A 13,474-nucleotide genomic window follows, 5' to 3' on the forward strand; every position below is an offset into this window, starting at 1 on the left:
TTTATTTTTTAAATACAGTTAGAGGAACAGAGAAAGATGGATGGGAAGGGCATCTACCAGAATGTTCAGAGCCACCCTATCTGGGCAGAAAACACTTGCTTTTACATTTTTTAAAAGTCATTCATTGATTCCACAATCTTTTGGGGCATATTCTCAAATAAGAGTAACTAAGATTTATTAAATGTTTAAACTCGCGCCGGACATGTGCATGTGTGTGTGCCTAAAATCCCGAGAGGAGAACAGAGAAGAGATTGAGGCGTGGCCATCCCCCCTGGGGGTTGATTTCTTTCTGTCTCTGTCTTTCTGGCAAGCTCACATGTGCCCTATAGCAAAAACCTCTCCTTAAAAGAAAAAGAAGAGAGAGAGAGAGAAATCCAAAGTACCTCAAACTCCAAAACGTTTTGAGCACCAACATGGCGTCCAAATGAAGACTACCACACCCGACCTCGCGTGACAAGTGGCCGTCAAAACATCGCAACACAGAAATACTGTATCAAATTCCCTTCGGACTAGTCATTAAGATGTCTATGAAACAAACAGATTTTGGATTTTGTCTTGGGGCTCATCACTCAGCTATCTCATTACAGATGCCAATATTCCAAAATTTGAAAACATCTGAAATCTGAAACGGTTCTGGTCTCAAACATTTTGAATAAGAGATACTCAACCTGTATAAAAGTGAGGAGGGGAGAGAGGATGGATGGATGGACAGAAGGATGGATAGAAGAATGGAAGGAAGGAAGAAAACGGTGTGACATAAGGCTGAGAAAACGAGCTGAAATGCACAAGACGCCTATCCCATACCTGTAACCAGACTGGCTGATGGCAGTCCCCAACTACACCCCTTCCTTGTCCCATGGACAAAATGGTAATTTAAGGAGTCATAATACCTACGTTTTTGGAGTATGTGGTCTGAGTCAAGCACTTCACCAAAGAGACAGAGACAGAGAGATAGCAAGAAAGCACCCACCTCCCCATAGGGATGACCATGCTGAAATTCCTTCTCCATTCTCCTCTTGGGATTTTGGGCACACACGCACATGCACCCGACATGAGTTTTAAGACACCAGGTCCAGGACTCAAACCATGGCCAACTACTTGGGAGTCCAGTCATGTAATCATTATGCCATCTGCTGGTCCCCACATACATTATTTTTAACCATCTCAACAACAGTTGAGTGGTGGTGCCCAGTGAGTGGTGGTGCCCTGGCTTTACCAGGTGTAGAAACTGAGATACAGAGGGGCCTGGGACAGAGATGAACTGGCCTTGGCTCATACCAGCTCTGGACAGCTGATTGTGAAATTTTCAGCAATGTCGTCACCCCATTGTTAAACAGGACTACTACTAAAAACTAGACTATATTGGGTCGTCAGAAAATTCATGATGCATTTTTGCATAGAAAAACAAAGAAAAAAACACATTATGACTTTTCTGACAACCCAGTATAATCTTATAATTAAATGAATATTGAAAACAGGGGCCAGCAGATGGCATAGTGGTTATGTCACTGGACTCCCATATGGCCAACTGTGGTTTAAGTCCTGGACCCAGTGGCTTGAAATTCATACCCAGCACATGTGCATGTGTGCCCAAGATCCTGGGAGGAGAAGGCATTGCAGCATAGCCATCCCCCATGGGGGGTGATTTCTCACTTTCCTTCTCACTGTCTCTGTCTCTCAGGCAAGTGCACATGCCCTAAGGCAAGAACCTCTAAAATAAAAAAATATTAAGAGCAAATATTCCAAACTTATTACTTCCTAATTACTTACTACATTTTATAAGGGGTCTTCAAAATGTTCGTGAAAATGCATAATAGAAAACTCTGCGTGAATTCCAGTATTTTTTCGCACAAAAATAAACTCATACTTTAACTCTATTTTCCACAATTATTTTCAAGTCCCCTCATATTTACTTCTGGCACTAGAAATATTATATAATGAACTAGTATGTATTACTTCCCAACTTCACATTCAGTGAGTCAGGTTTATAGAGATCGGCCGTGGTGGAAGTATTTACACCACAGAAATTGGCAGGTACCTCATACCAGCATTTGTTTATCCTGCAGAGAACCATTGTGGCATAGCACCTTCCACAGTCAGGGGTGGAGTCAGGATTCGAAGAACCTGTGCTCTTAATGCCTGCACGCAACCACAGTCCTCCCCACCCCAGAGTGTCACACTGTCATTGAAGCCTGGGCTCAGCCACCAGGTACCAAGGTGTCCAGGTCCTTTTATGGGCATAATGCAAATATCATATGCACAGCCATGTGGTGTTGCATTTGAAATGGAAAATGCATCACTTGAATCTGATTGATGTTTATTTATTTACTTAAAGAGGTTTTTGGGTTGGGGCAACTGCACTTGCTGAGGAGAGAGAGAAAGACAGAGAGACAGAAAGCGAGAAATCACTCCCTAGGGGGGATGGCCACACCGCAATCCCTTCTCCTCCCAGGATCTTGGGCACGCATGCACGTGCACCCAGTGTGATTTTCAAGCCACCGAATCTGGCACTTGAGCTGCAGTTGGCCCAGTGGGAGTCCAGCGATATAACCACTACACCATCTGCGAGTCCCAATTCACTTATTTATTTACTTACATTCGATCACTAGGCATCATTACAGCATACCAAATGAATTTTCCCATCCTGAACACACTGCACATCAGTCCAGTCAAAGCTATTATCACACGCACTACACATTATCGATGGAGAATGTTCCATTTTTGTACCTTAAATGTTTTGCTTCTTTTTCCCCTGGATTCCCTCCCTCTCACCTTCCCGCATTTCCCACCCTCCTCCCACACGGTCTCTAGAATCACCATTGTTCTCCCTGCTTTCTACCTTCCAATCTGTCCGTTTCTTTTTTTAAAAAAATAGTTCATTCTTTCTACCTTCCAATCTGTCCGTTTCTTTTTAAAAAAAAAATAGTTCATTATAGGTGCCAGCAGGTGGCATGGTGGTTAAGGCACTGAACTCCCACACAGACGACCATAGTTCAAGTCCCAGGCTCAGCAGCTTGAAAAATCACACCAGATGTGTGTGCACGTGTACTCAGAACCCTGGAGGAGTATAGAGGAGAAGGGATGGCAGCATGGCCATCCTCCGTGGGAGGTGATTTCTCACTTTTCCTCTCTCTGTATTTCTCCTGCAAGCACATGTACCCTATAGCAAAAAGAAATATTTTTTAATTTAATTACCAAATAGATCGAACAGATGTAAGGTATACAATGCAATGACTTGATTCATGTGTCTACTGTGTAATGATTACCACAGTCTAATTAACCAACATACACAAAGTTTTTTAAATTATTTATTTGTTTGTTTATTATCATTACTTTTTCATTTGACCAGGGAGAGACAGAGAGAGAGTGCAAGAGGGGAAAAGAGAAAGTGACAAAGCAAGCTGCCAGGTCCAGGTCTTGAACCATGGTTGGCCAGGTGGGAGTCCAGCGCCTTAACACCACCTGTTGGCCCCAGACATATACAAACTTTTGTTGCTGTTGTTGTTAAGATAACGTTGTAGATACCTACACTTCTTTTTTTTTTAAGAATTAGTTTAACTTTATTTATTGTTATTATTTTCCAGTTTGGTCAGAGAGAGACAGAGAAAGTGAGAAAGCAAACCACCAGGTCCAGGACTTGAACCACAGTTGGCCATATGGGAGTCCAGCGCCCTTAACCAGTGTGCCACCTGCCAGCCCCAGAGGTATACAAACTTTACACGAAGTTCCCACCCCTGATATCAGCCCTCAACAGGGATTGCTATGCACTGGCCTCCCTGAAAGTGAGTCACATGATGTGGACGAGGATCGTGGCTACCTTCACTGAGCACTGGGTGCCAGACATGTGCAGAGGGCTTGAAGGAAATGATCCTACCGTTCCCACAGCAGATGCTTGGGGCCCTGAAATGCGCGTAGGAACACCCATCTACTTGATTTCTCTATGCCTTCCAGTGAGGGCGCCAACATGACGCGGGCCATTGGCCTTGGTAACAGGCCAACAGAAACACGGTTCACAAGTGCCCAGTCATACCTCACTGGATGCAGGATCCGCCTTCAGTTCCCAAACATTCTGTTCCCCAAGACCTAGGAGCAGTAGAAGGAAAGCCACTGGGGGGTTCGTGGCAACACAACCTTGCCCGTGTAGAGAGAGGCCTGGGTTTGTGTCCTCGGACCTCCCTGAGCAAGCCTGCCATGCGTGCTTGTGCTCTGGGCTGGCCGACGGGGGAATTGTGGCGTGAATGCACTATTGGGAATCTCTCGCTTGCTCTCTTTTTCTCGAAAATATGCAAGTAAGCTTTTTGATTATTATGACTAAATAATGATCTGGGGCCAGCAGATGGCATAGCAGTTACATCACTGGACTCCCACGTGGTTGACTGCGGTTCAAGTCCCGGATCCGTTGGCTTGAACTCACACCAGGCATGTGTACATGCGTGCCCAAGATCCCGGGAGGAAACTGAGGGATAATGGATTGTGGCATGGCCACCCCCCATAGGAGGTGATTTCTCACTTTTCCTTTCACTGTCTCTGTCTCTCTCTGATAAGCGTACATGCCCTAAGGCATTTAAAAAAAAGAAACTTCTTTAAAAAGGAATTCAGGACCAGCAGTTAGCATAATGGCTATGTCGCTGGATTCCCATGTAGTCGACCATGGTTCACATTCTGGACCCGGTGGCTTAAAACTAATGCCGAGTGCATGTGCATGCGTGCCCAAGATCCCGAGAGGAGAACGGAGGAGAAGCGATTGCGGCATGGCCATCCCCACGGGGGGTGATTTCTTGCTTTCTGTCTCTCTGTCTCTGTCTGGCGAGTGCATGTGCCCTATAGCAAAAAAAAAAAAAAAAAAAAAAAAAAAAAAAAAAAACTCTCAAAAAAAGGGAATTAATTTTATTTATCACTATTATCATTTTAAAATTTGTTACAAGACATAAACGCTCACCAGAGAGAGAGAGAAAATGAGAAAGCAAGTCGCCAGGTCCAGGACTTGAACCACAGTCGGCCATGTAGGAGTCTAACACCCAGAAAAGTCACCGGTGAATAGTTTAGAGCCCTGGACCCACCTTCCGGTGTGAGCAGCTGACGTCTCACCAGCCTGGGAACTGTGTGCCGCCAAGGGAATTGCAGTGAGAGCCACCACTTCCTTCCTCTGCCCCAAATCTGAGTGTCTCAACCCATAGCACTTTGGTGAATGTCCAAGAGTCTTAGCAAGGTCAGGGGTCTGGCGGGATTGAACTCACGTTCCTGATTCCAGTTCAGTTTCTCATGGTTTCCTGTGCTGTCCTTTGTGATCCTGCCACACTGAGCAGCTCTATGCCGAGTCCTCCCACACCACTGCCCTCTGCACGCAGGTCGTTCCTCCTTCCAGAACCATCTTCCCTCTCCCTTCATCACCGGCTTCATTCTTCTTCCAGTCTCAACGTCAGTGCCACCTTCTCATTCCTTGTCAGTTTATCCCCACCAACCATCCTGGACAGGCAAGGACCTCCTCCTCTGTGGCCTTCAAGCTCTCGTATAAACCAAGAGTGAGGGACCAGCAGTTAGTGTAATGGCTATGTCGCTGGACTCCCATGTAGTTGACCACAGTTCAAGTCCCAGACCCAGTGGCTTACACTCATGCCGGGCGTGTGTGCGTGTGTGCCCAAGATCCCGACAGGAGAATGGAGGAGAAGGGATTGGGGCATGGCCATGCCCCCTGGAAGGTGATTTCTCACTTTCTGTCTCTCTGTCTCTGTCTTTCTGGCGAGCACACGCACCCTATAGCAAAAACCTCTCCAATAAATAAATAAATAATAAACCAAGAGTGATATTCAGAACATTGAATCCATTAAAATAAACTTTGACCCAATCAGAAAGGACATTTCCAGTAAACAACTGGTCTACCCACACGGCCATGCAATGGCCAAACATCATCTTGCCAGAGAGACAGAGAGGGTCACGCCAGGGTAGAGGGTCTGTTTCCCATCTGTCTCCCCAGGAAGACTGTGAACAGCTGGAGGTCAATATCAGTGTCCCACTACCTGGACTAATCAATACTGAGTTGAGGCCGGCAGGTGGCACGGTGTTCAAGGGGCTGGATCTTACATGGCCAAGTCTACAGTTCAAGTCTCAGACCCAGAGACTTAGAAAAACACAATTCCGAGAGGAGAATGGAGGAGAAGGCATTGCAGCAGGACCATCCTCTCCGAGGGTGGTGGTACTCTCTCCCTTTCCCTGTCTCTCTCTCTCTCTCTCTGGTGAGTTCATGGACCCTATAGCAAAAAGCTAAAAACAAAACGTTTGAGAGCTACATAGAAACCAGCTTTGGGACCAGCAGATGGCGTAATGGTTATGTCGTTGAACTCAAACACATGGCAGACCACAGTTTGAGTCCTGGACCTGGTGGCTTGAAACTCACACTGGGTGCATGCATGTGCATTTCCAAAATCCCAAGAGGAGAAAAGAGGAGAAGGGATTCTGGCATGACCCTCCCTCCTGGGGAGTGATCTCTTGCTTTCTGTCTCTTTCTCTCTGTCTCTCTGGCAAGCACATCCTGTCTATAGCATAAACCTCTCTAAAGAAAATAAAAAGAAAAAGACTCCAGCGACACTGGTTACCAGCTCGGTGCTCTTAGCCTCCTCTGTAAAAGGGGACCATAATGATGCCTCTCTGTGGTTGGCCCTAGGGGAGCTAACGGCATAGACAGTGCTCCGCGTGAGTCGCTGGTCTCCAGGAGACGGTAATTGTATATCACTCTTTGCGAATGTCGGTTTCCTGGACTTGCAGACTGAAAGTTCTTCCCCGGATGGAAGGGGAGGTGATCTGCTCAGTTTGCAGGTACCACACAGGTACCCCTGATGTTCCCAGAGCCAGGGTCTCCCCGCCCCTCCACCCTGCCCCCGAGGCGCACGAGACCAAAGAAGGGGGCTGATTAATCACCAGGACTTTAAAGGCCAGTTGGTTCTTGTATGCCACGTCCTCCCGCTGTTTCTCTTCGACATGGAAACGCCCGTTTGTTTAGAACTCACAGCACATACATCTCGGGCAGGGCTTTGATCCCTGGCAGCTGTGTACGTGTGAGTGAAGCCGAGTCCCGAGGGCAGAGAGCGCCTGGAAAGGGGGAGGGCTGGACATGTCTCTCTCATGCCCTCTGGCTTTGGCACTTGGTCCCCCACGGTCCATGCCAGAGTGCTGCACTTGGAGACAGAATCAACAGCGTCTCAAGCTCCAATTCAAAGAATCCTGGGTTTATATCTCAACTCTCATTTTCCCACTCTGGGATTTGTAAAAGGCTTTATCTGTAGAACAGGCATAATAATAGTCCTGGAAGCCAGGGGTTTGCGTAGGAGTCAAGAGAATCAGGCACCTCAAGTACTTTGATCAGAGAGAGACACAGACAGTGAGAAAGAGGGAAAATGAGAAAGCAAGCCACCAGGTCTAGGACTCAAACTGTTGTTGACCATGTGGGAGTGTCCAACGCCTTAACTACCACACCACACACCACCTGCTGGTTCCTGAGCATGGGATCAGTTTCTGAACTAAAACTGAGGCATCCATGAAGCCAGCCTTCCTCTTCTCGTTGGGGGCCACTACTCAGCCTGCCATGGGCTCCTGGGCTCCGCTGCAGTCGCCGACATTCCCTTCCGGGCTGTCCTCTGTGGATAACCCACCTCCAGTACTTTCCAACCTCAGGGCCCTGGCCTGCAGTTTCCCTGCCAACTCTCTCCCTCTTGAAGCAAATGACTACAAACCTTCTGGTTTTCATTTCCTCCAGGTGCAAATCAATTTATTTTATTATTATTTGTTTTAGGGATTGTTGCTATAGGGCACGTGAACACACTGGAGAGACAGAAAGCAAGAAATCACCTCCCCAAGAGGGAGGCCAAGCTGCAATCTATCCTCCTCCATTCTGCTCTTGAGATCTTGGCACGCATGCACACGCGCCCAGTGTGAGTTTCAAGGCCCGGATCTGGGACTCGAACTGCGATTAAGCATGCGGAAGCCCAGCGCCTTAACCATTATACCCCACGCCTGCCGGAACCTGCAGACAGATTTCTTTATAGAGACATATTCGCTGATGAACTGTAAGGTCAGCTGCTGTGTTGAGCAGGTGGCTTCTGGCAAGAAGGCAGGATTCTGTCTCCTGGCAGAGGCGGAACAAGTGATGAGGCCCATCAGCCGTGCATCAGGTCAGGTGGGCCCTAGTCAAACCCCCAGCTCTGGGGATTCACCCTCACAAATCAGCCCCGGTTTCCGCCACGCTGCACGGGCTTATCCGTGATCCTCTGACGCCACCTGCTGGCCAAGGTGTAGATTGCAGGCAGTTTTCCTAATCAGACCCCATTAAGGTAAATTGAGTGGAGAAACCTCTCTCTGGACCAGGAAGGAAGAAGGAAAGCCAGACGGGAAATTGTGGATCGGCCTCAGCAAAAGCGCCGAGAGACAAAAATCTAAAACTGGCAGCGATGGGACCAGTAGATGTCGCCATGGTTAAGTTGCCAGACTCCTACGTGGTAGGCCATGGTTCGAGTTCCAGACCCGGAGGCTTAAATTCACACTGGGTTTGTTCAGGTGTGAACCATCAGAATGGTTAGAACCATCAAAATGAGCCTACGCTGAGAGACGGACTCTTGGAGACCAACCCTCTGGTTCTCTGGATGCGAGGAAGAGGTCCAGATCCGAGCATGTCTGAAAAATGAAAGCAAAATTCTCCCCCACCCCCAGACTGTCCTGCCTGGCTTCAACTGAACACCGCAGGGGCCTGATAAAGAAGCACTGGAATTTGGAGCCTCCAAAACCCACAGAAGGGGCCCACAGCTTGTCGTTTTTCTTCTTATTTTTAAAGAGACTTTTATAGAGTGTGTGTGCTTGCTGCAGAGACAGAGAGAGACAAAGAGACAGAAAGCGAGAAATCACCCCCTGGGGGGATGGCCACGCTCCAATCCCTTCTCCTCCTTTTTCCTCTCGGGATCTTGGGCACGCCAACACATGCGCCCAGTATAATTTTTAAGCCACCAGGTCCAGGACTCGAACTGCAGTCAACCACGCGGGAGTCCAGCAACATAACCATTACGCCAACTGCTGGTCCCCATGGCTTGTCTTTTCTAATGCATTTATGAATAGCGTTTCCCAGTTATCTGGTGACTGATCTGTGAGTTCTGCTGCTTCCCGGTGAATATTTGTGTTCACTACCAAGAGCAGAGGGGCCCCGAAGTCTCCCATGTTCAGCCCTTAGTGGGGCCAGGGCTCAGCCTCCACCTGCCACAGGTGAGCTGCCTACCTCCCCACGATGACGGAGGCTGGTGCACACCTGGTCTGCCATCTGCAGCTGCCTAGGCACCACCCCCTCCATCTTTCAGGGCTGCTCCACAGGGGCCTGGGGAGAGGAGCGGGTGCTCTTCCAAGGAGCTGTGGGTGGTGGCAGCAGTGAGGCCTCAGGGGTGGTGTCAGGTGGTGACGCCCCAGAATAACCATTACCAGCACTCCTCAGCACCACCTCTGCTTCCCGACTCCCAGGGGTACCCCAAGCAAGGGAAGCCAAGCTTGGGCGTGGCCTTGTATCAACACTGTGATCGTAAGCAAGTGATTTCTTTCTACTGCACCTGTTTCCCTGTCTTCCAATGGGTGGGGAAAAGTCACCAGGACCTGTGTATACCAAAAATTATATATATATATGAACATATATATACATATATATATACACATATATGTATATAACCTGAAATGGACTGAGTTTTTTTCTTTTTAGAGAGATTTTTGCTATAGGTTGAGTGCACTCACTGGAGAGACAGAGACAGAGAGACAGAAAGCAAGAAATCACCCCCCCCAGGTGGGATGGCCACACTACAATCCCTTCTCCTCCATTCTCCTCTTGGGATCTTGGACATGCACGCACATGCACCGGGCTTGAGCTTTAAGTAGCCAGGCTGGGGACTCGAACTAGGGTCAACTATGTGGGAGTCCAGCGATGTAACCATTACACCCTCTGCTGGTCCCTGTACTGAGATTTGTCTACACGTTGTAGTTCTTAAACACCCATACACCACTCGTAAATGACAAGGGGGGAATCTTGACCCATGTGGAACCTGAAACACCCACTCTGTGTAAAGCGATCAAAGTTGTCATCGTCCGGTCGAGGACAAGCTGGTGTCCTGAGCCGGCCCTTGGTACGGTGAGCTGCTGAAGAACAAGGTGCATGAGAGCATGTGTTCTCTGGGAAATACGATCAACCTTGGTGACAAAGCCACAAATACATGAACACAGGACTTCCACAGCCACCTCGGAAATACGATCAACCTTGGTGACAAAGCCACCTCTTGTTGTTCCAAAAGTTTGAGAGAGAGAGAACACCCCACCGGGGTCTTGACACTGTGACACCCCCCAGCCTTGGCCAGCCCCCGGTCATGGGCACACGTGCCTCCCCAGAATACTGAGGGAGGGCCCCCGGACACAAACCCAGAACCTTCCCATGTGGGTTGGCATTGCAGAACATCGTGTGTTACTGCTGCACCAACGTCCCAGCCCCTCTCATTAAAAAAGATCCTGTAAAAAATATCTAATAATTTTTGGGAACCAGCAGAAGGTGTAATGGTTACGTCACTGGACTCCCATGGAGTCAACTGTGGTTCAAGTCCCTGACCTGGCAGCTCGATACTCATGCCGGGCATCTGTGTGTACGTGCCCAAGATCCCAAGAGGAGAATGGAGGAGAAGGGATTGCGGCGTGACCATCCCCCCTGGGGGGTGATTTCTTGCTTTCTGTCTCTCTCTCTATCTCTCTGGTGAGTGCACGCACCCTATAACAAAAAAGAAAAAAAAAAGAAAGAAAGAAAAAGAAAAAAACAAACAAAACTCTCTCTCTTAATAAAAAAAAAAAAAAAAGACCAGCAGATGGCATAATGCTTACATTACTGGACTCACATAGTCAACCGTGGTTCAAGTCCTGGACCTGGTGGCCTAAAATTCACACAGGACACATGTGCATGTGTACCCAAAATCCCAAGAGGAGAATGGACATGGCATGGCCATCTCCCCACCAGGGGTTGTTCATGTGCATGCTCTCTGTCTCTGTCTCTCTGTCTCTGTCTCTCTGGCAAGCATGCACATCCTATAGCAAAAATCTCTTTAAAAAAATTTTTTTTAATTTTGAAATAGTGTTGGCTTAAAAGAGAAGTGGCAAGAATATTCGAGGGTCCCCATTGGTTCTGGACCCAGTTTTTTCCATTGTCATCATCACCCTGGGACATTTGTCAAAACTCTTGAACCAATATTAATATATGGGTATGCACCAAAGCCCCAAGCTCTGTGTAGATTTCCTTGGCATATATGCAATTCTTTATTTATGTAACTTACACTCTCTGGTGTTAAGTTACCAGGGACAGAGAAAGAAAGCATCCCCAATGGGTCTTAGGCCACAATCTCTTCTCCTCCCTTTCTCCATCCCATTAGGATCTGGGGGATACCCGCAAGCACTGAGGCATTTCTTTCAAGCCACTGGGATCAGAATGCTAACCATGGCCTGCAGATGGGGTCCTCCACACTCCACTTAACCACCACACTGCAGGGCCAGCCCTTCCTTGGTTTCCCCCATGGTCCTTTTCCTGTCCCAGGACCCCATCCCACTGCACTGAGTCACCAGGCCTCCCGTGACGACATTGTCTGCTACTGGAAAAGGGACTGTGTAGACATGGTTAAGTCATAGAACTTGGGATGAGAATGTTGATGATTTTCTTAGAGAGATTTTTGCTATAGGGCACATGCACCTGCTAAAGAGACAGATAAAGACAGAGAGAGACAGAAAGCAAGAAAGCACCTCCCTACCCCACCCTCACCCCCCAGGAGAGATGGCCATGCTGTAATCCCTTCTCCTCCATTCTCCTCTCGGGATCTTGGGCACGCATGCACACGCTCCTGGTGTGAGTTTCAAGTCGCGGGGTCCAAGACTTGAACCACAGTCAACTCCGTGGGAGTCCAGTGACGGAACCATTATGCCATCTGCTGGTCCCAAGATGGGGGTTTTTATCCCGGATTACCAGTGAACACGATGTGGCCACAGAAGTAATTATAAGAGGGGCAGCAGAAGAGGCTCACCGTGAAGAGGAGGAGGCATAACAACAGACCCAGAGGTCAGAAAGGACTCTCAAGTTGCCACACTACTGGCTTTGCAGATGCAGGTAGGGGGCTCTAGAAACTAGACCGACAGAGAAGCTGGTCCTCCTCTAGAGCTTCTGAAGGAACCAGCCCCATCAGCCCCTTGCCATGAGGTGCTCTCTGCTCCAGAACGGAAGAGCATACATGTGTGTGAGTTCAAGCCACTAAGCTTGTGGGTGGTTGTTCCAGCTGCCAGCCGAGGCTCATGTGACGGTGCCCATCAAGGTGCAGATGGCGGGGAGAAGGTGATGTTTTGGCAAATCTTCGGTGGGAGGAGGGTGTTGACAGACATGCTGATGGGTCAGACACAGGCTGGTGAGTGAGCAGATGCCCAGGGCAGCCCTGGGTATCTGCTCAAAGCATCTAAGCCAACGTCGGTCCCCTCCACTGGGACAGCAAGAGACCAACATGCAGAAGAATCCAAGCGTTCAGCTGCCTCTCCCCTCCCCACCCTGCCTCTTCCTTCTGACGTTTCTCCCTACGGTGTCCTGGGTAGGAGGTTGATTTCCTTGGGGGCCAGACATGGCTCTTCTTAGTCCAATCCTCTCATGTCGCAGCTGTGGCTGGACCTGGGTTCAGACTTGCATGCCTATTTTTTTTTTTTTTTTTGGTTTCATTTTCATCCCAGGTGTAATCAGAGAGGCCAGCCTGGTGGGGTCCAGATGCCCCCCCGATTATATTTGCTGGGAGAGAAAAGGAAGCGAGAGACAAACCAGGAAAGCGAGAGAGCAGGAAGTCTAATAATAATGTTATTACGTGGCTGCTTATTAACTGCACAGGGGTACGCGGCCATGGACGGTCCCCCTTCTCCCGACATGTGGCGACCATATTTTCCAGGCCAGCCCTGGGACATGGCAATTCCTAAAGCGCATTCCATTTCCTTTTTAATACCTTTGAAAGACCTTCTGATTTGTGAACTTCTTGCGGGAAGGCTACATGTAGTTGTACATTTTAATAAAGGTAGTTCATGAAAATAATGAAATCAAAGTATATAAAACCAGGACCGGCTGGGCAACCTGCAGTTCCCCTCTTATAAAAGGCTGATCTCTCAGGGCGGCCACATAAAAGCCTTGCACCAGCCCATCCTAGCCAAGGGCCTCGGGTGCAGAAAACAACCCTCCAATGGTCACGTGGGTCACGACACAGCAACACTGTTGCGTAAAGGAGAGACTTTGAAACACAGTGTCCACAAGGCGTCTACCCTAGGCTGAGTACACATCTGTGTGTGTGTGTGTGACTGCCTGTGTGTGAACAGGATTAGACAGTAGGACGGGATCAACAGACAGCACAGTGGTTACGTCCCTGGACTCCCACCTAGTCCACTGCAGTTCCAGTCCCCAACCCAGTGG

Source organism: Tupaia chinensis, unplaced genomic scaffold, assembly GCF_000334495.1.
Source record: "Tupaia chinensis unplaced genomic scaffold, TupChi_1.0 Scaffold000323_1, whole genome shotgun sequence".
Classification (NCBI taxonomy): Eukaryota; Metazoa; Chordata; class Mammalia; order Scandentia; family Tupaiidae; genus Tupaia; species Tupaia belangeri.